We start from the raw sequence: 22,180 nt of genomic DNA on the forward strand, positions 1-22,180 counted from the left end.
ATTAAAATGTCCAAGAAAAGAGTAATGATTGATGAGAGCTCCCAAACCTTTGCAGATTCCTTCTTCAATGTCAAATATTTAAATTGAATATATAAAAATCGTTACATTTTGCATTGATGATTTTAAATTTTCAATGCCACTACAAAGTCATGTAAAAAGTATCTTAGTGCTATAGCACTCGTGTCTACATCACATGAGACAGGAGATTCTGGTTTCTGCAAGACAGACATAGATCAGTTCCACCTGCTGGATATTTGAATTATTGCATCCTTTCACAAAATAGCTTAGATCAAACATCCAACAGGCATACAATTTACTTAGATTTTCAGTTTGTGACACATAAACCTTCCATTCCCCTCTTCATTTTCTACATGGAAAGTTTCTGAAGAAACTACACTTGTGCCATACCCCACACATAGAATGAAAAACAAATAAAAACAGTGGGCCAGATTCACAAAAGTGATACAACGGCGTATCTCTCGATACGCCGTCATATCTCTGAGAGTATCTATACAGCTGATTCATAGAATCAGTTACGCATAGATAGCCCTAAGATCCGACAGGTGTAATTAACTTACACTGTCGGATCTTAGGATGCAATACTTCGGCCGCCGCTGGGTGGAGTTTGCGTAGTTTTCCAGCGTCGGGTATGCAAATTAGCTTTTACGGCGATCCACAAAGGTACGCGCATTCGTTACGTCGTCGCTAGTCGGTTTTTCCCGTCGCAAAGTTAGGCCTGCTTTTTCATGGCTTAACTTTACACGAGCCATGTTAAAGTATGGCTGTCGTTCCTGGGTCGAATTTCAATTTTTTTTTTTTTGCGTAAGACGTCCGGGAATACGAAAGTACGTTACGCACGTTGCCATTCAAAAAACACGTCGGGGCGCCGTAATTTCACGCAATGCACGTCGGGAAATTTCCTAACAGAGCATGCGCAGAACGTTCGGCGTGGGAACGCACCTAATTTAAATGGTACACGCCCCATTTGAATTAGGCGGGCTTGCGCCGGACGTCTTTACCTTACTCCGTCGCAAGTTTACACTCAAGTGCTTTGTGAATCAAGCACTTACGAGGAAAACTTGCGGCGGTGTAACTTAAAGACGAAACGTTACGCCGCCGCAGTTCTCTATGAATCTGGCCCAGTATAACTAAGGAAATACTTTTTTTTAATAGTAGTGAGGAATTAGAACTGCCATTAGGTATTTATTGGTGCCCGTATTCCTATTACAGAGATTTACTTTCTCTAAATAAAGTGGACGTTTTCTAATGAAGACCACTGGCAGTGACTACGGATGAGCCCAAGTTTCAGTTCAAACTCTGAACTGCCGAATGCCTAAACATTTACCCTTTCGACAGGAGCCAAACGTGTAATGTATTACTACTTTTATTATACATGACAACTTCGCCTGTGAATGGTTGTTACTAGGGATGCCAGCAGGTACAAGTACTGCTGAGTCCTTAACAACCAGTGACATCAACAGCCCCATTTAGTTACATGCATGGGAATCCTTGGGTTACATGCATGGGAATCCTTGGCCATGTAAGTAATGAGAGTGGTGGTGACATCACTGACAAAATATTGCCATGGTCATAGACCAAATATGACCATATTCATATTTGGTCCATTATGTCACCACATCCCTGCCCGCTTGTATAAAAACCTATCTTTTGACGATCAGTGGTGACATTCATTGTGATTGCATTTGCAATGGTGGATTCTTTTTTGGGGTGAGTGTAATTTTTATAATAAAGGACTTGTATGTGTTTATTTGTGATTGAAGTCTATTCTGGCTAAAGGAAAAATAGGCATGCAGGGAGCACCATATGCCTTTTTAACCTCTTCCCACTGACAAGGCGCATATATGCAACCTATTGGCAAGTGGACTTTAATGCATATATGTAGACAGTTTTCTGTGCTAAGAGCACACTTGCATAATTGCGATCAAGAGCTTACTGATCATGTGACCGAGGTGACAGCCAGCCACAGTGCTCCCATGACTCAAATGCCCTCGCTGCCTTCCAGAATTTAGAAGTGTTTAAAAGGCTTAGAGGTGGCAACAGGAAAGGGTTACAGTAGATGTAAACACAGTCACTAAACTTCCATATCAGTAGTAACATGTTACTCTATTTTCAAAAGTTGTTTTAATCTTTTCAAATCTGCAGTTTTCATTAAAGTAATACCGGATGTTCCTGCAATGAAGGTCCTAGTTCAGGCACTATCTGTTTTAGGGTGACAACTATCTCCCTTTTGTGCCACACAAGCATACACATTGTGCAGGCATAGTCAACCACTGTCCCTATCAAAAAATCAGTCCAGAGTAATGATGTGCAGCCAACACTGGAGCAATTGCAGGTAAATAGGAAGAGGCTAACGAAGAAAAATACGTTTTGATACTTTAAATGAAGCAGTTGACTGTTAGGGGCTGAGATAAAAATGTCAAATTTTATTGCATAAATATATGGTGATAATATACCACATGTATAAAGGGTAGCATGTACAGCGCACATAGCGTAACCAACACAATTCATATACAAAGTGGTCAACTTGGTAACATATAGCAATGGATGTTATAATCAAAAATGGCATGAGATAAATGCATGTCTAAGTTAGACAGCACATGGTCTTCTTCTCTCCTCCTGGCTGACGTCTGCAGCCCCTCCCTCTTCAGTGCATGGAGCGGGCGAACGTCAAGGGGATCTCAGGTCTTCCCTCTTCTCTTCTTCCAGCTGACGTCTGCAGCCCCTCCCTCTTCAGTGCATGGAGCGGGCGAACGTAAAGGGGATCTCAGGTCTTCCTTCTTCTCTTCTCCCAGCTGACGTCTGCAGCCCCTCCCTCTTCAGTGCATGGAGCGGGCGGATGTCAATGGGGATCTCAGGTCTTCCCTCTTCTCTTCTCCCAGCTAATGTCTGCAGCCCCTCCCTCTTCAGTGCATGGAGCGGGCGAACGTCAAGTTGGATCTCAGGTCTTCCCTCTTCTCTTCTCCCAGCTAAAGTCTGTGGCCCCTCTCTCTTCAGTGCACGGAGTGGGCTGACATCAGCGGGGATCTCGGGGGTTCTTTTCTCATCCCGGCAGGGATCTCAAAGCGGAGAAGAAGAGCAGATCACGTGAGCACCCAGGGGAGCTGTAAAAAGGTATTCTCCATGAAACATTTGCAGTGGGAGACACACTGCACCTTATAACCAGTGTGATATTTTTCTAAAACGGATTACATCATTTTGAAAGGACTTTAACCAAATTTTTTTTAAATGACGTCAAAATACTAACTCCTGACCTGACAGGGGGAGGGAGGAGTGGTGAGAGAAGACAGGAGACACAGAAAATATTTTATTGTTTTATTCCAGGATTTTTAGAACATATCGTAGAGAGGGGTAAATGACACAGCACAGGCACTATGCTCTAAAGGAACAGGAAAAAAAAATATATATATATATATATATATATATATATATATATATATATATATATATATATATATATATATATTTAGGGTTACAACCACTTTAAGATCGTTGTTGTACAAACTGTAAATAAATAAGACACCCCCTGAAAATAAGCCCTAGTGTGTTTTTACCTATATGTGGATTGGATTCCATTATAATGCATGAGAAGAACCTTTAATGGACTTTGAACAATATTCAACTATACACTAGTCCTGGAATATATTCCAAAGGATTATAAATTATATAAATATAATATTAGGAGGAACTTTTCTTGTTATTGATCTGGTTTATGTAGTCTGTGCCTCCCACTGGGAACACCTATGAACATGTGATATCACATTTTTTCTCTTTTTCTTTCCCCCTTTTTTTTGGGGAGAGGAGATGTTTACACAACTTCCCATCAGCTGCCACTGTTGTGTTTTTAATTATTATTTGATTTTATCAGTTGGATAGTGGGTTTTCTATTTTCCTGGTGATTATGTTCAATAAAGTATTGTTCTATAGTGTTGCATGTGTCAGACTACTTTGCTAGGTCCTTCCATAATATATTTATTCAGGGATACACTGCACATTTTTCACAGTGAGGTTGAGTTCAGTCTGTTCTTTATTTCTTTTTTATCCTCCTTATATATGAATCCACCAACAATTCCCTCATAATAGAACATAATCCAAGCTTATCAATTAATAAGCAAAAAATTGTCTCCCCAAAATCCTTGCAATGTACATTGGTCAGCCAGAGGAAAATGTTATTTTCTCATCACAAGTGGAGTTACTCTATAAATCTTTGCAGACTAATGCATTTAAAAAAAAAAAAACGAAACGGAAAACAGAAGCTCTGTCTGACAGCGGTAATACAATTCGTCTGACAATATTTGCTCTTGAACGTTAATGTTTAATTAATGAGGAATGCCTGCTCTCTTTTCATTGCACACCTGTTGATAAACAGTGTACAGAGTTTGGAAAACTGTGTGGCTAAGCATCAGTCACTCTGTTACACACAAGACCAGACTGTAATAGGCATTTTAAAGAGGCTATCAATGATTCACAAATCAAGTTCTGAATCATTACATAATCAAACACGCTATAAAGTAGAAAGTAAACACCAGAGCAGATGGACCAAGAAAATATGTATTATAAATGCAAAGAATACAAAGCAAAATGAGATCTGGTCTCTTAGGGCGGATGTACTTGAACTAAGAGAAAGCCAACACAGAGGGGTTGAATTACTAAAGGTAAATACCCTGCAGGAAGAGTTACAAGAGTTGCAAGAGAATTCTCCCTAGAGTTTTCTTAAATGTGGTGAAATTTCAGTTTGCAAAAATACCCAATCATGCACAGGAAAACATGTTTTGCTTGTATATCATTAAATGAATGAAGTCAGCAGAGATTCACTTCATTCACTAAGCTCTAGTGAATATTCCTTTGCAAAGTGAACAATCTATTTGCTTTTAGAAATTCAATCTCAAAGTCAACTACTTACACGTAAAGTGGATGTAAACCCTCACATATATCCAGTGAAGTGAACAGCCTCAGTGGATACACAGAGATGAAACAAATCTCCCTACTAAGTTTTACATGTATATCTGCAGTCTTCATCTTTATATATTCTTTAGAAAGTAAAGATTGTGTTAGGAGATTTTTTCTTCCTGTTCCAGCAATGCAGTGAAGCCTGGGCACACAGCCAAGATAGGTGATGATTGGAGGAAAGGCACACACCCCTTCTGCTTATAGGTAGAGACTTTAAGCTCTGTTTGTTGAATAGTTCAGCGAACTTGCTAATCTATTTATAGCATCCTCCCCAACACAAAATTCAGGCTGCTTTTAGCATATGTGACGGAGAACTTGTCAGGAGTTATCAGGCTGATAACAGAAGAATGGAGCAGGAAACAGCTATGGGACATAGTGCTTTGAAGAGAGATAAGAAAATACTGCACATATATGTGCCCAGCTCATGAAATCAGGTTTGCATCCACTTTAAGCCAGCCAATGATGGTTCATATCTCGGCTGGTTCAGCAGGGACAGGCCAAGGTTTGAACCATCTATGGGCAGGCTGATTGTACCCAAGTTGATCCATCAATTAACTTGGGTACAGAGACTCTACCACCTGATCAGCCAATCACGGCTGATCATGATATAAACAGGAAGAGCAGTTTATCGTTTTTTCCTCAATCGCATCTGACAGACAATCGGCTGCTCCTCTGACAGGGGGGTCTGCGCTGATTGTTTATCAGCCCAGCCCCCCCCAGCCCCCCCCACGGATGCCTTCCTAAAACCACCAGGCATGCCACCAGGACCACCAGGGATGGCCACCACTGATGACCCTCAGGTACGGCATCTCTAGTGTCCATGTGTGGCAATGTGTGCCCACATATGATGACAATGTGTGCTCACACATAATGCCTACCAGCAATACCTGCCAGTGCCTCAATAGCAGCGATGCCCATCAGTGCCATCTATCAATGTAAATCAGTGCCACTCATCAGTGTCCATCAGTGCCACCTATCATTGCCCATCCATGCCCATCAGTGCCCACCTATCAGTGCCCGTCAGTGCCGCCTATCAATGCCACTTATGAGTGCTCATTTGTTCCGCCTATGAGTGCCCAACATTGCTGCATATCAGTGCCCATCAATGCCGCCTATCAGTGCCCATCAGTGTCACATATCAGTGCCCATAACCAGTGCCCATCAGTGCCACCTCATTAGTGCACCTCATTGGTGCCACCTCATCTGTGCTCATCAGTGCCACCTTTTCAGTGCCTGTCAATATTGTCTGGGTACAGTGTAAGCATGACAGCCCAATTGCCATTTAAACAGCGACAGCGAAGAAAGGTCAAAATTGGCCAAATTTTGATCAGAGTATGGGCAGCCTTAAGACTCGTACACACGGTCGGACCTTTGTCCAACCAAAATTGCATCGGAACTCCAACGGAATTCCATCGGAGTAAAACAGAAAATGTAAATTCTGACGGAATCCATCGGAATTTTCCATGGAAATAATCCGATGGGGCATACACCGGTCGGAATTTTCGATGGAAAAAGTCCGTCTGACTTTTTCCATTGGAAATTCCGATCGTGTGTACGGGGATTAGTGTTCATTGGAAAGAGTTTCTAAGGGGGAGGGCAATAATCCTTTCTTGCAGAAGAGACAGTAGGGTTGATTTACTAAAGGTAAATAGGCTGTTCAGTTTGCAAGGGAAGTTGCACTACAAGGGAAATTTCCAGAGAGTTTAGTGAATGTGGTTAAATTTCACTTTGCAAAGCATACCTAATCATGTGCAAAGAAAAGTAAAAAAAAAATGAATTTGTGTTTGCATATGATTGGATGATGGAAGTCATCAGAGCTTCACCTCAGGCACTATGCTCTGGGCAAAACCTTACTACTCACAATTTATTTTTTTATTTTTTTTGAGGAATGTTCTGTTAGAACTTCTGTATATAACCCTTCAGAACAGACAGTAAGTGCACAGCCCACATGGCCTTCGCTGCTTACCCGAAGACAGGAAACAGGAACTTTATTCAGGGAAAAGACATAGAGCATATCATAGATGCAATACTGACTTAGAATTACAGCCATCTACTGGAAGAATATATCTTTACTAAATACTAAAGTACAGTAGTTATTGCACAAAATACAATTCTGTATTCAAACATGGTCCCGTTTCCAAAAGTCTCCAAGGACATGTACACTCACCGACTACTTTTTTTTTTTTTGTTACACCTTGCTAGTACCAGGTTGGACCCACTTTTGCCTTCAGAACTGTCTTAATTGTTCATGGCATAGATTCAACAAGGTGTTGGAACCATTCCTCAGGGGTTTTGGTCCATATTGACATGATAGCATCACACAGTTGCTGCAGATTTGTTGGCTGCACATTCACGGGGCGAATCACCTATTCAACCATATCCCAAGGGTGCTCTATTGGATTGAGATCTGGTGACTGTGGAGGCCATTGGAGTACAGTGAACTCATTGTCATGTTCAAGAAACCAGTTCAAGATGCTTTGAGCTTTTTGACATGATCCATTATCCTGCTGGAATTAGCCATCAGAAGGGGTGGACATGGTCAGCAACAATACTCAGGTAGGCTTTGGCATTTAAACATTGCTCAACTGGTACTAAGAGGCCCAAAGTGTGCCTAGAAAATATCCCCCACACCATTACATCACCACCACCAGCCTGAACCATTGATACAAGGCAGGATGGATTTGTGCTTTCATGTTGTTTGCGCCAAATTCTTACCCTACCATGTGAATGTCGCAGCTCAAATCACGACTCATTAGACCAGGCACGTTTTTCCCATCTTTTATTGTCCAATTTTGATGAGCCTGTGTGAATTGTAGCCTCGGTTTCCTGTTCTTAGCTGACAGGAGTGGCACTCAGTGTGGTCTTCTTCTACTGTAGCCGTCTGCTTCAAGGTTCAATGTGTTGTGCATTCAGAGATGGTATTCTGCATATTCTGGTTGTAACAAGTGGTTATTTACTGTTGCCTTTCTATTATCTGGAACTAGTCTGCCCGTTCTCCTCTGACCTCTACAAGGTATTTTCCTCCACACAACTTCCGCTCACTGGATATTGTCTTTTTTTTCGGACCATTCTCTGTATACCCTAGAGATAGTTGTACCCTAGTAGATAAGCAGTTTTTGAAATACTTAGACCAGCCCGTCTGGCACCAACAACCATGCCACGTTCAAAGCCACTTAAATCTCCTTTCTTCCCCATTCTGATGCTCGATTTGAACTTTAGCAATTTGTCTTCACCATGTCTAGATGATCAAATGCATTGAGTTGCTGCCATATCTTCGGCTGATTAGCAAATTATGTAACCAAGCAATTGAACAGTATATTACATTTCACACTAACATATTGTCACACGTAAGATTAAAGTAATTGTAAAGACTATTTTTAAAAGACAAAAAACAAACATGTTATACTTACCTCCTCTGTGCAGTTGGTTTTGCACAGAGCAGCCTGGATCCTCCTCTTCTCTGGTCCCTCCTTGCTGCTCCTGGCCCCTGCCTCCTTTGAGTGCTGCTCAGCCAGCAGCTTGCTACAGGGGGCACCCAAGGCAAGTCAGAGCTCCGTGTATCCATTTAGACACTGAGCCCCGACCTGGACCCACCCCCTCTCTCCCCTGGTTGGCTGATTGAATTTGATTGATAGCCACGGGAGCCAATGGTGCGGCTGCTCTGTCTCAGCCAATCAGGAGGAGTGTCCTGGATGGCTGAGGGGATCATGGACATCGCTTGAGAGAGAAGGGGCTCAGGTAGGTAATTAGGGGGGTGCTGGGAGGGGCTGCTAAACACAGAAGGTTTTATATCTTAATACATAGAATGCATTAAGACAAAAAAAACTTCTGCCTTTACAACTCCTTTAACTGCTTGCCGACCAGCCGCCGAATAACTGGTCGGCTCTGCTGGGCGAGATCACGTAAATATACGTAATCTCGCCGTTCAGCCAATAGGGGCGTACGCACCCCCTGCTCGCCTCTGATGCCGACGCGCGTGCCCGGCGGGTGCGATCACCGCCGGGCACCCACAATCGCTCGTTACAGACATTACATAAAAATATTAATAAAAATGCCATAAAACTATCCCCTATTTTGTAAACGCTATAACTTTTGCGCAAACCAATCAATAAATGCTTATTGCAATTTTTTTATGAAAAATATGTAGAAGAATACGTATCGGCCTAAACTGAGGAAAAAAATTGTTTTTTATATATTTTTGGGGGATATTTATTATAGCAAAAAGTAAAAAATAAAAAAAAAATTCAAAATTGTCGCTCTATTTTTGTTTATAGCGCAAAAACTAAAAACCGCAGAGGTGATCAAATACCACCAAAAGAAAGCTCTATTTGTGGGAAAGAAAGGACGCCATTTTTGTTTGGGAGCCACGTCGCACGACCGTGCAATTGTCAGTTAAAGCGACGCAGTGCCGAATCGCAAAAAGTGTCCCGGTCATTGACCAGCAATATGGTCCGGGGCTTAAGTGGTTGAGATAGCCTTACGTGAGTCATCCAAGATTATGAAAATCTGAACAATAAACCCCCCCATTTAGTATAGACATTATCACAACCTTATTCCAACTTGCTGAGTGTAGATGAGACTGCATGTGATGTCATGAAGCTGATTTACATAAAATAGCCACCATTAACCAAGAAATGTGTTAAAATGTCAATAGATTATTAAAATGAATAACATTTAGAGGTAGTGTAAAGTGCAATTTTCTTGTGCACAACTGACTTTCCAGTATACCCTTGGAAAATATTGCCAATTGCAATTGGCCAACTTTAGCTTACAATGGATGTTGACACAAAGCACTAAGGGCCAGATTTACAAAAGAGATACAACGGAGTATCTCCTGATACGCCGTCGTATCTCTGTGTTACGGCCGTCCTAACTATGCGACTGATTCATAGAATCAGTTACGCATAGCTAGCCCTAAGATCCGACAGGTGTAATTGAATTACACTGTCGGATCTTAAGGATGCAATTCTAGGCCGGCCGCTAGGTGGCGAGGCCATTGCGGTCGGCGTAGAATATGCAAATGACTAGTTACAGGGATCCCCGAACATCCGCGCTGCCCGTCGATCTAACTTTACGTCATTTCTGTCGAGTTACGCCGCATAAAATTAGGGATGAGCCCTAGTTGTTCTAAGCCATGTTAAAAATGGCCGTCGTTCCCGCATCGAAATTTAAAAAAACACGTCGTTTGCGTAAGTCGTCCGTGAATGGCGCTGGACGCCATTTACGTTAATGTCAAACAAATGACATCCGTGCAACGTCATTTAGCACAATGCACGTCGGGTAATTTACCTGACGGAGCATGCGCAGTACGTTCGGCGCGGGAACGCGCATAATTTAAATGGTGCCTGCCCCATTTGAATTGGGCGGGCTTGGGCCGAGCGCGTTTACGTTACACCGCTGCAAGTTTACAGGTAAGAGTTTTGAGAATCAGGCACTTACGCTGTAAACCTGCGGCGGTGTAACGTAAATCAGATACGTTACGCTGCCGCGGAGCAACGTAATTGTGTCTGAATCTGGCCCTAAATTCTGAAGCAATGCTGTCCCTAAATCGCTATATAGATAAAAATGAATATGTTAATATTTAGATTGATACTACAATACTTACATTGATACTAGCAATCCTCCGCCGGGGTTGCAGATGGGTGTTGCAACAGGACAACGACCCAAAGCATAGAAGTAAATCAACAACAGAATGGCTTAAACAGAAGAAAATACGCCTTCTGGAGTGGCCCAGTCAGAGTTCTGACCTCAACCCGATTGAGATGCTATGGCATGACCTCAAGAAAGTGATTCACACCAGACATCCCAAGAATATTGCTGAACTAAAACAGTTCTGTAAAGAGGAATGGTCAAGAATTACTCCTGACCGTTGTGCACGTCTGATCTGCAACTACAGGAAACGTTTGGTTGAAGTTATGCTGCCAAAGGAGGTTCACATACTTTTTCCACCTGCTCTGTGAATGTTTACATGGTGTGTTCAATAAAACATGGTAACATTTAATTATTTGTGTGTTATTAGTTTATGCAGACTGTGATTGTCTATTGTTGTGACTTAGATGAAGATCAGATCACATTTTATGACCAATTTGTGCAGAAATCCATATCATTCCAAAGGGTTCACATACTTTTTATTGCAACTGTAGATGGCCTGGAGAACCGCTCCAGATCTAATAACCTCCGAGTTATTGGCCTCCCAGAATCCATTAATGCGGAATCTTTACACAACATTTGCACCTCAGGCATTCCAGGCGCCCTGGGAATATCAGCGCCATGTACAGTTGAGAGGGCTCACTGGCTGGGAGCACCCTCAAACAACAGCCGCACTCCAAGACCTGTCATCATTCACTTTTTGAACTATGCTGACAGATTCTGAAATCGTTCAGAAATTCTAAATCTTTACAGCTGGACGGCTACAAAATACTACTATTTGCGGACTATTCCCAAGAAGTTTCCCAGGGTGTTTTAATCCATATGCGCCGCTTTTGGCAATATTTTGCTTCACAGATCCGTTCGGTGACCCCAAAACCTTTTCCTACCCTGAGAAAGCAATACAATACCTGAAAACGTACCTCCACATCCTGATGGATACTTCCGCTCCCCCTACACCCTTCATGTCTGGCTGCTCTGAGAAACCAAAGTATCCCGAGAAAAGAATCGGTCAAAAAGCTTAGTCTCTCAGACTCAGTCTGTGTTTCAATTTTGCCTCCCCTCTTTCTCTGGTTCTGCCAACTTCACATGATTTTAATTGTTAATAGATTTTAAATTGGTGTGTACCGCCCTTTTTTGGGGGGGAATGGATATCTTTTCTATATAAACTTGATTTTATTGTAAACCTGTATGCTATGAGGAAGGCTCCGGCCAAAACATGTTAGCACTTTAGATGTTACACGGCTGTTAGTGCTCAATAAAGATTTAAGAAGAGGCAATAGAGTTTCCAGCATGTTTTGCTATTATAATCTCTCCTGTCTCCTAAGAGTGGGGTTAGACTGGTTAACACGGGCATCCAGATATTCCAACTATGATCTAGAGTCGCAGATGTCCCGCCCCTATGGTCTAACCTTATTGCTGCACTGCGGGACTAGAATCATCCCCTCCCATATGAAACACAACCTACTCATTTGGGACACAGCGGTGGTCTGGAGAGAGATTGGGGAAAAAATGGGAATTTCTCCCCTCATGTCAAACCATCTCCCTTTTCGCTGCCATCATCTGTTGCCACAGGCACAGCCACACCCAATGTTCTCATCATGGGCATCACAGGGTCTACTCAGGTTTGCGCAACAGTTTGGTGCCTCCTCAGGGAAACCTCTCCCTTCCTCCCAGATTCTACACATATTTCAGCTGCCCTCCCATCATTGGCTCTACATCCACCAAGCAACAAGTTTTGTGACTAGTATGTGTCCCGCGAGGAAACTACCTTTTAAATCCTCTATACTAAACAAGTTTTTGGAGCAGAATCGCCACAAAATCTCAGAACTTTGTAAACCCTTGAATTCTCTTTTCAAGCCTTCTGCCCACTCCCCCACCTCTACTGCGTGGAATAAGGAACTTGAATCCCCAGAGTCTCTGAACACAATCCTTGCAGGATACAATACCACATGTGCTTTTGTAACAAATGGATTCTGGCGTAAACAAAAGATATCCAAGGAATTGAGAATGCCAAGCAGCAGTGTTTAAACTCTAATCAAAAAGTGGAAAATGAGGGGTTCTGTTAAAACCAAACCACGGTCAGGTAGACCAACTAAAATTTCAGTCACAACTGCCAGGAAAATTGTTCGGGATGCAAAGAAAAACCCCAAAATAACTTCAGATGAAATACAGGACTCTCTGAAAACATGTGGTGTGGCTGTTTCAAGATGCACAATAAGGAGGCACTTGAAGAAAGATGGGCTGGATGGTCGAGTTGCCAGAAGAAAGTCGTTACTACGCATATGCCACAAAGTATCCCACTTACAATATGCCAAACAGCACAAAGGCAAGCCTCAAACCTTCTAGCACAAAGTCATTTGGAGTAATGAGACCAAAATTGAGCTTTTTGGCCAAAACCATAAACGCTACATTTGGATAGGAGTCAACAAGGCCTATGATGAAAAGTACACCATTCCTACTTTGAAACACTGAGATGAATCCACTGAGATGGAAATTTGGTCAAAATTGTTGGCAAGATGAATGTAGTATGTTATTGAAAAATACTGGAGGAACATTTGCATTTATCAGCCAGGAAGCTGCGCATAGGACGTACTTAGACATTCCAACATGACAATGATTCAAAACACAAGGCCAAATCTACCTGCCATTGGCTACAGCAGAATAAAGTGAATATTCTAAATTGGCCATCTCAGTCTCCTGACCTCAATATCATTAAGCCACTCTGGAAAGATCTCAAACGTGCAGTTCATGCTAGACAGCCCAAGAATTTCCAGGAAATGGAGGCTTTTTGCCAAGAGGAATGAGCAGCTTTACCATCTGAGAAGATAAAGAGCCTCATCCACAAATACCACAAAATAATTCAAGCTGTCATTGATGTTAAAGGGGGCAATACATTGCATTAAGAACTGGGGTATGTAAACTTTTGATCAGGGCAATTTGGGTACAGTAGCTTCTGTTGCAATTATGATTTAAAAAGAGTAAACCAAGTTGATTGATAATAAATGGCTTCAGCCAAACACTAATCATGAGTGGAAGAAACGTTTTTGTGTTATCTGTTTGATTCACATGGAGTGGCAGCATCCAATTGGATGCTTCCCCAGTGACTCAGGTAAACCATAGAGAAGCAAGGTTTCTCTTGACTTTGTCTCCAACTGCAGTGCCGCTGGGGAAGACCATCACCTGCAGTGGTGAAAGTAGACTGCACCTGCCTACACACCTGTCTGTGTGATAGGCACAGTAAGTGGAGAGGTAGCTCAGTAATGCCAGTATGGACACTCCAGTCTCAGTGCCACCACCTCCTGTTTGGGTGTCATTTGGAGTGTTTGAATGGTGCATTATCATTTATTCAGTGATATTAGTAGCAGGGCTTTTTTTCTGGGGGAACTTGGGGGAACTCAGTTCCACCACCTCTGGCTCAGACCCTTTGGTGCCTGCTCACCACAATCACTTGTAAACACATAAGTCTGGTTTCCAAGTGACAGCTTTGTAACCCCCTGAACTCTGCACTCTGTATGTAATGAAATTCTGGTATTTAATGCCCCTTTAAGACCCTTCTACTGTTTGTAAAATCCAGTGGCGGCTGGTGCTCAAAATTTTTGGGGGGGCGCAAACGAAAAAAAAAAATTGCAGCCTCACTGTGCCCATCACATGCAGCCACTGTGCCATCAAACGCAGCCACTGTGCCATGCCACCAAATGCAGCCACTGTGCCATCAATTGTCACCACTGTGCCATGCCATCAAACAGCAACTGTGCCATCAATTGTCACCACTGTGCCATGCCATCAAATGCAGTCACTATGCCATCAATTGTCACCACTGTGCCATGCCATCAAACAGCAACTGTGCCATCAATTGTCACCACTGTGCCATGCCATCAAACGCAGCCGCTGTGCCATCAATTGTCACCACTGTGCCATGCCATCAAACGCAACCACTGTGCCATCAATTGTCACCACTGTGCCATGCCATCAAACGCAGCCACTGTGCCATCAATTGTCACCACTGTGCCATGCAACACAGCAACTGTGCCATCAATTGTCACCACTGTGCCATGCCATCAAACGCAGTCACTGTGCCATCAATTGTCACCACTGTGCCATGCCATCAAACGCAGCCACTGTGCCCCTCAACTGTTGCCACTGTGCCAATTGTCACCACTGTGCCCCATGATGCCACTGTGCCCATTGTCACCACTGTGCCCCATGATGCCACTGTGCCCATTGTCACCACTGTGCCCCATGATGCCACTGTGCTCATTGTCACCACTGTGCCCCATGATGTCACTGTGCCAATTGTCACCACTGTGCCCCATGATGCCACTGTGCCCATTGTCACCACTGTGCCCCATGATGCCACTGTGCCCATTGTCACCACTGTGCCCCATGATGCCACTGTGCCCATTGTCACCTCTGTGCCCTTTGTCACCACTGTGCCCCATGATGTCACTGTGCCAATTGTCACCTCTGTGCCCTTTGTCACCACTGTGCCCCATGATGTCACTGTGCCCCTTTCCCTGTAAAAAGCACTTACCTGAGGATTCCATGTGCTCCCTCGATGTCTTCTGCCGCTGTGGTGAAGCTTCAGCCAATCAGGTTCCTGATAACCAGAATCCGGGAACCTGATTGGCTGAAACGGCCGTTTGTCTTATACAATGAGCGCAGATTGCCTGCGCTCAGAGTATAGACAGCTGAGAGCCGGAGAAAAGCCTATCAGAGCCGCTGGCTTTGATAGGCAGTTCCCCTCAGCCAACCAGCTGCCGCTATTCGGGTAACCGGCGTCCCGCATCCGGTTATCTGAATAGACCAGGCAGCGCTGGCAACCAGCAATAACATACATTTGTGCATTTATGCACGAATGTGTGTTATTTGCGAGAGGGGGTGGCGCTGCAGCGCCCTCTATAGACGGCCGCCAGAACTGCGGCTAAAATGTCAAAATGACATTTTAGCCGAATAAAAGTTCTTAAAGGGCCCGTTTTTTTTTTTTTTTTTTTGTGACTGTGGGAGGGGGGGGGCGGCGCCCGTGCGTCCCTATGGACCGGCCGCCACTGGTAAAATCTGAACGGGGTCGTGGTTGAGTTCCTGCACCTATTTTTTGAGAAAAAAAGCTCTGATTAGTAGCACAAATTAGAAGCAGTAGTACAATCTGTAGCAGTGGTGGTAACATCAGGATCATGATAATCATTACTATTGACAGGCAGCCTGTATTTGAACTTGATATTTTGTAATGGTTCTATTTTAAAAGTACTATATTCCACATGCAAACACGTTGTTCTAAAACTCTGTTTACAAAAAACCCTCTAACAACAGCTGGAAAATGGCAAATTTGAAAATGGGGGAACACACAAATGCCCTGGTAATCACAACTCTTAAACATGTTTACTAAAAAAAGTGGTGCATACATCTTCTCAACCAGTTATAAAAAGCCCCCAGTGATTCCACCCAGAAGTTAAAAACAATGCTCTTCCTATTAAGCTATTATCCCAGCAGTTGCTAAGCAGAAAAGTGTCTGATGGCACATGGCCAGAGGGAGCTTCATTTAGTGACTAATCTGCAAATCTCTACATTGAATACCCTAACAAAGAAAGAACGTGTAAAAAAAAAAGAAAAATGTAAAAATCATCTAAAAATGACTAGAATTCCAGCCTTACCTGTTCCTATCCCACCTGCTATTGCCTCCAGTGTTTTGCAGAAAAAAAATGTCTTAAAGGTCGTTTTCACACTGATTCATTGTGGTTCTCCTGCAGGTGCAGTGTGGTTCCATTAGGTCTGCGGATACACTGCACTGTGCTTGTGGTGTGGGAGAACCGCACCACATCAGTAAGGTCACAATTCTAATGGTAGTTCAGCCCCTCCCCTCCTTCTCCCACAGCCTTCTTGGACATGTCATAGGTCCCAGAAAGCTGTGAAACGATTCATAAAGCGCAGCACGGCTCGCTCATAAACAATATAAGGCCAACTGTGAATCTGCAATCACAGCCAGATTCCTAAATTAAACATGCCCGTGCCTGCATCTGAAGAGGGTTAAGGAGCCTGCTCGGGTGAGGATAGTGCTGGATCCCTGGAGAGGTAAGTGTCCAATTATTTCAGCAACAGTAATTGTAGCTGCTAACTTTCATTTTATTTTTGGGTTTTTGGTTTAAAGAACCTTTTTAACCACAGTGATAACTGCTGTTAAACAGGTTTGGGGGGTTTATTGTTTTTTATTAAAAAAAAAAAATGGTTGGAGTAATTGGTTAATAGGGCTTTGGTTCAAAAATACAAATGAAAAAAAGATAAGAAAGGTATGTTTAAAGCACAACTCCTGGCAAAATGAAATTTAAAAAGTGCACCTTATCCCTCAGATTCCAAACACCTCTTTCTAGCCTTCCTGCAGTGTTGGTTTAAAGTCACAGTTGCCTCTTTGAGCCAAGCTAATTCCCTGCCCTGGGGTCCAGTTATATTAACTTGCAGGTTATCTTCTTGGGCACCTGTCCCCTCACCGTCCCCTTGCGTTCTCCTCCAACAGGAGAACTCACCCAGTAATAGGTGACCACATAACTCAGGCAGTGATGTGGACACCCGAAGAAATCTACGGTATATAAGTTTCATTCGCCTACTCCCCAGAAATGATTTGCTTGTGGACTGAAGGTTAAGAAGCATAAGGAAATGCAGCAATGTGATTTTATTGAAATCAAGTGCTTTCCTTGCTAAAAATAAACAGGGTTAATGTGACAGACAACTATTTTTAACACATTCGAGTCAATCAGTGGCGTAGCTAACACATCTGGCACCTGGAGCGGGTCATTTTTTTTCACCCCCCCAAAAAAATATAGCAGCGTTCTTTGTGCACCACCCCAAAGCTGAGGGTGTGGTCTGATTGCATTAACAGTGGGAGGGCCTTAAAGGGACATATGCTTTAATGACTGTGCCCCAATGAGTGTGTGACAGACACTCCCATCTTCCTCTCCTACTCCAGGGCTTCCTCTGCACCCCCTCCTAGTCCAGGGCCTCCTCTGCACCGCACCCTCCTAATCCAGGTCTTTTGCCACACCAACACCAAGTCCAGGACCTCTTCTGCACCCCCAGTCCAGGGCCTTTTCTGCACTCCCCTCCTAGTCCAGGGCCTCCTCTGCACCCATTTTCCTAGTCAAGGGTCTCCTCTGCAGCCCCCCTTCTAGTCCAGGGCCTCCTCTGAATCTCCCCAAGTTCAGGGCTTTGTCTGCACCCCACCCTTCTAGACCAGGTTCTTTGTAACACCAACCCCAATTTTCAAGTCCAGTGCCTCCTCTGCACTCTCCTCCTAATCCAGAGCCTCCTCCTAATCCAGGGTCTTTGCCACACCAACTCCCTTGCACACACACACCCATTTCAGTCTCTGCCTTCCCTACATAGTCCTGCCTGTGGCAGAGTAGAGGCAAGTTTCAGCCATGTGTGCTCTCCCGGGTCTCCCCAGCCGCTGATGTCATCCTGTCAGCAGGGTAGATATGGATGGAGGACATCATCCGCAATGAGGGAAACCCAGGAGGGGACACAGGTGAGCGGCGACTGCAGTCCAGACAGGACTATCACAGATTGCAGTCGCTGCTTACCTCACGCTGTGCAGCCCGGTCATCAACAAGCCGTGGTCTGTGGGATTAAATGACAGTCATTGCTTTTCCACCAGGGACATTTTGGTCAAAGTAAAGCCACGTACACACGACCATTTTTCATGTCATGGGAAAAACAAAGTTTTTCTCGACATGATTCTTGTCAATAAAATAAGGGAAAAAAGTTGCGCTAACTGTAAATGTTGTAAACCAGTAGCAGCTAGCACCAACAAAAGACAATATTGTGTACAAGAAATAAGAAAGAAAAAGTGCAGCGCTGAGTATTCAGTGAAATGAATCAAAAAATATGGTAAATAATCAAAGTTCAGTGAAAAATCAATGAAATTTAAAAAAGAAAAAGAGGGGGGGAGGAGGACGCACCCCCAAGTGATGTGACAGGTAAATAACCTGAAAGGCAGCTAGAAAGTGAGGTCTAGCTGGATAATGTATAATATAAACACACCGTGATAAGTGAGAGGACACAAAAATAAATGATAATGAGAACCTCAAATAAAGTCCATATAATTTATACGTGTAACTCCAAAATGTAAATGTGATAGTCCAAGGTAAAAATGGCCTATACAGTCCAAAGAAATATATATATACAATGTATTTCCTTTTTTGGAGTTGGTCAGAAGTTCTTTGTGAAAAAGACCAAATGACTGTAGAGGAATGGAAGATGGTGTGATCTTCTCAGGTATGGAACTCGGATGTTCTTAATAAGCAGTTGGAACCTCATCAGCAATCCATAATAGTATCCAAATAAACAAGTATAAAGATGGGTACTCTTACCGGAAAGTGTGGACATACACGTCAGCGACGGTATGTCAAACACGCATGTACGAGCTCCTGGGCAGCCGTGATGTCAATGGGGAAGCTGTTTGATGTGTCAGCCTTTAATCCGCCAGGACGGGTCCAATCCAATGAGAGGAGACAGCTCGTGCAGGTGTGGTTCTCAGATGAAGGAGTGTAATATGCAGGCCAAACGTAGAAACCATGTAAGGGAAAACGTACTCACATAGTGCGGTTAATCCCAAAACAAGCCTTTATTAGGCATAGAAAATGAAAGCCAAAATAAACAGAAAACTGGATAAAAATATATAAAATAGATAAAAAAGTACAAGCCCAGTGAAAGACGAGTACAAGTGATCACAAGTAAAATATGGCGTAATGAGCAAGTAGCGTATGAGCTATGTACCCGACATGTTTCGAGCGGCAGAGCTCTTCAACTGGGGCAGTTGAAGAGCTCTGCCGCTCGAAACATGTCGGGTACATAGCTCATACGCTACTTGCTCATTACGCCATATTTTACTTGTGATCACTTGTACTCGTCTTTCACTGGGCTTGTACTTTTTTATCTATTTTATATATTTTTATCCAGTTTTCTGTTTATTTTGGCTTTCATTTTCTATGCCTAATAAAGGCTTGTTTTGGGATTAACCGCACTATGTGAGTACGTTTTCCCTTACATGGTTTCTACGTTTGGCCTGCATATTACACTCCTTCATCTGAGAACCACACCTGCACGAGCTGTCTCCTCTCATTGGATTGGACCCGTCCTGGCGGATTAAAGGCTGACACATCAAACAGCTTCCCCATTGACATCACGGCTGCCCAGGAGCTCGTACATGCGTGTTTGACATACCGTCGCTGACGTGTATGTCCACACTTTCCGGTAAGAGTACCCATCTTTATACTTGTTTATTTGGATACTATTATGGATTGCTGATGAGGTTCCAACTGCTTATTAAGAACATCCGAGTTCCATACCTGAGAAGATCACACCATCTTCCATTCCTCTACAGTCATTTGGTCTTTTTCACAAAGAACTTCTGACCAACTCCAAAAAAGGAAATACATTGTATATATATATTTCTTTGGACTGTATAGGCCATTTTTACCTTGGACTATCATATTTACATTTTGGAGTTACACGTATAAATTATATGGACTTTATTTGAGGTTCTCATTATCATTTATTTTTGTGTCCTCTCACTTATCACGGTGTGTTTATATTATACATTATCCAGCTAGACCTCACTTTCTAGCTGCCTTTCAGGTTATTTACCTGTCACATCACTTGGGGGTGCGTCCTCCTCCCCCCCTCTTTTTCTTTTTTAAATTTCATTGATTTTTCACTGAACTTTGATTATTTACCATATTTTTTGATTCATTTCACTGAATACTCAGCGCTGCACTTTTTCTTTCTTATGATTCTTGTCAAGCCTGCCTTGCATACACACGATCTTGAAAAAAAAAATGCTCAAGCAAAGCGCGGTGAAGCACAACACGTACAACGGCACTATAAAGGGGAAGTTCCATTCGAATGGTGCCACCCTTTGGGCTGCTTTTAATGATTTTGTGTTATTAAAAGTTTGGTGAGAGACGATTCACGCTTTTCAGTCTTTGTGCTTTTCAGTCTGCTACAGCGTGACGAATGTGCCATCTCCATTACAAACCCTAGTTTTACCAGAACAAGTGCTCCCGTCTCATAACTTGCTTCTGAGCATGCATGTTTTTTTCCTGTCGTGAAAAACGACAATGTGAAAAACTACGAGAAAAATTAGAGCATGTTCTAAATTTTTAATGCCAATTTTTCACGACGAGAAAAATGCCCTGGAGCCTACACACGATAGTTTTTAATGACCAACTTAAAAAAATTTTAATTTTTCTCGTCATGAAAAACGATCGTGTGTACGTGGCATAACAGTCTCTACTTTAAAAATAGACCCCGTGTGACACACTTGCTAGAATCATTGGTATTACAATACTGGTCTACATGTTTTTTCCTTTTCCTTTTTGCCATCTGTGCCCCACTAAGGATATTTCCCTTCACTTCCTGTCCTCTAGATCCAACATGAAGCAAGAGGATATACTCCAAATGTGGGGAAAATGCATTATTAGTCTATTGTCACTGAAACATGTGTCCCCATTGGAAGATTTCCCTTCTTTTCCTGTACTGGTGACAACTCAAAACATTTTGGGCTAGATTCAGATAAGTCAGCGGATCTTTAGACCCACGTAACCTATCTGATTTACGTTACGCCGGCGCAAGTTTTTGAGGCAAGTGCTTTATTCAGAAAGCACTTTCCTCTAAAGTTGCGGCAGCGTATCGTAAATCCCCCATGCGGAATTCAAATTCCGCGGCTAGGGGGTGTGTAACATTTAAATCAGGCGCGTCGCCACGCCGAACGAACTGCGCATGCGCCATCCGCAAAATTTTCCAGCTTGCATTGCTCTAAATAACGTCACTAGGACGTCATTGGTTTCGACGTGAACGTAAATTACGTCCATCCGTATTCGCGAACGACTTACGCAAATGACGTAAAAAATTTAAAATTCGACCCGGGAACGACGGCCATACTTAACATAGGATACGCCGCATATACCAGGGGTAACTATACGCCGGAAAAAGCCGAACGCAAACAACGTAAAAAAGAAAAAGCGCCAGGCGGTCGTTCGTTTCTGAATCGGCGTAACTCCTCATTTGCATTTTCGTTGCGTAAAAAAAACGAAATACCACCTAGCGGCCGGCCTGGAATTGCAGCCTAAGATCCGACGGTGTAAGTCACTTACACCTGTCGGATCTTAGGGAGATCTATGCGGAACTGATTCTATGAATCAGGTGCATAGATCCGACCGACGGAACTCAGAGATACAACGGCGTATCAGGAGATACACCGTCGTATCTCTATCTGAATCTGGCCCTTTGTGATTAGGACAGAGATCTGCCTAACAGGGACACAGACAGCAATAACAACTTGTGATTCTATCCTTTCACCACTCTATCCAAATCTAATAGAAAAAAGTTTTGCCTTTAGTTATACTTTAAACAAGCTAAATGTATTCATTAAACAAGTCAAGCATCCTCCTCTATCATTATTTTTCTAATGGCCTGTTTCTTTTTTTATTGTTTATACGGGTCTGAGATTACATTGGTGACCAGCACTGGTATGACTGCAGTCTATATAATGACAATGGGCTATGAAAACATAAGC

The 22,180-nt window shown here is 43.0% G+C and overlaps 1 protein-coding gene across 5 annotated transcripts in view; it reads right to left on the bottom strand.

Moving 5' to 3' along the window:
* Positions 1–22,180, bottom strand: part of TP63 (tumor protein p63) — a 198,325-nt gene that overhangs the window by 96,638 nt on the left and 79,507 nt on the right. The gene's annotated exons all lie outside the window — the stretch shown is intronic.

The sequence above is a fragment of the Rana temporaria genome, chromosome 4, assembly GCF_905171775.1.
Source record: "Rana temporaria chromosome 4, aRanTem1.1, whole genome shotgun sequence".
NCBI lineage: Eukaryota > Metazoa > Chordata > Amphibia > Anura > Ranidae > Rana > Rana temporaria.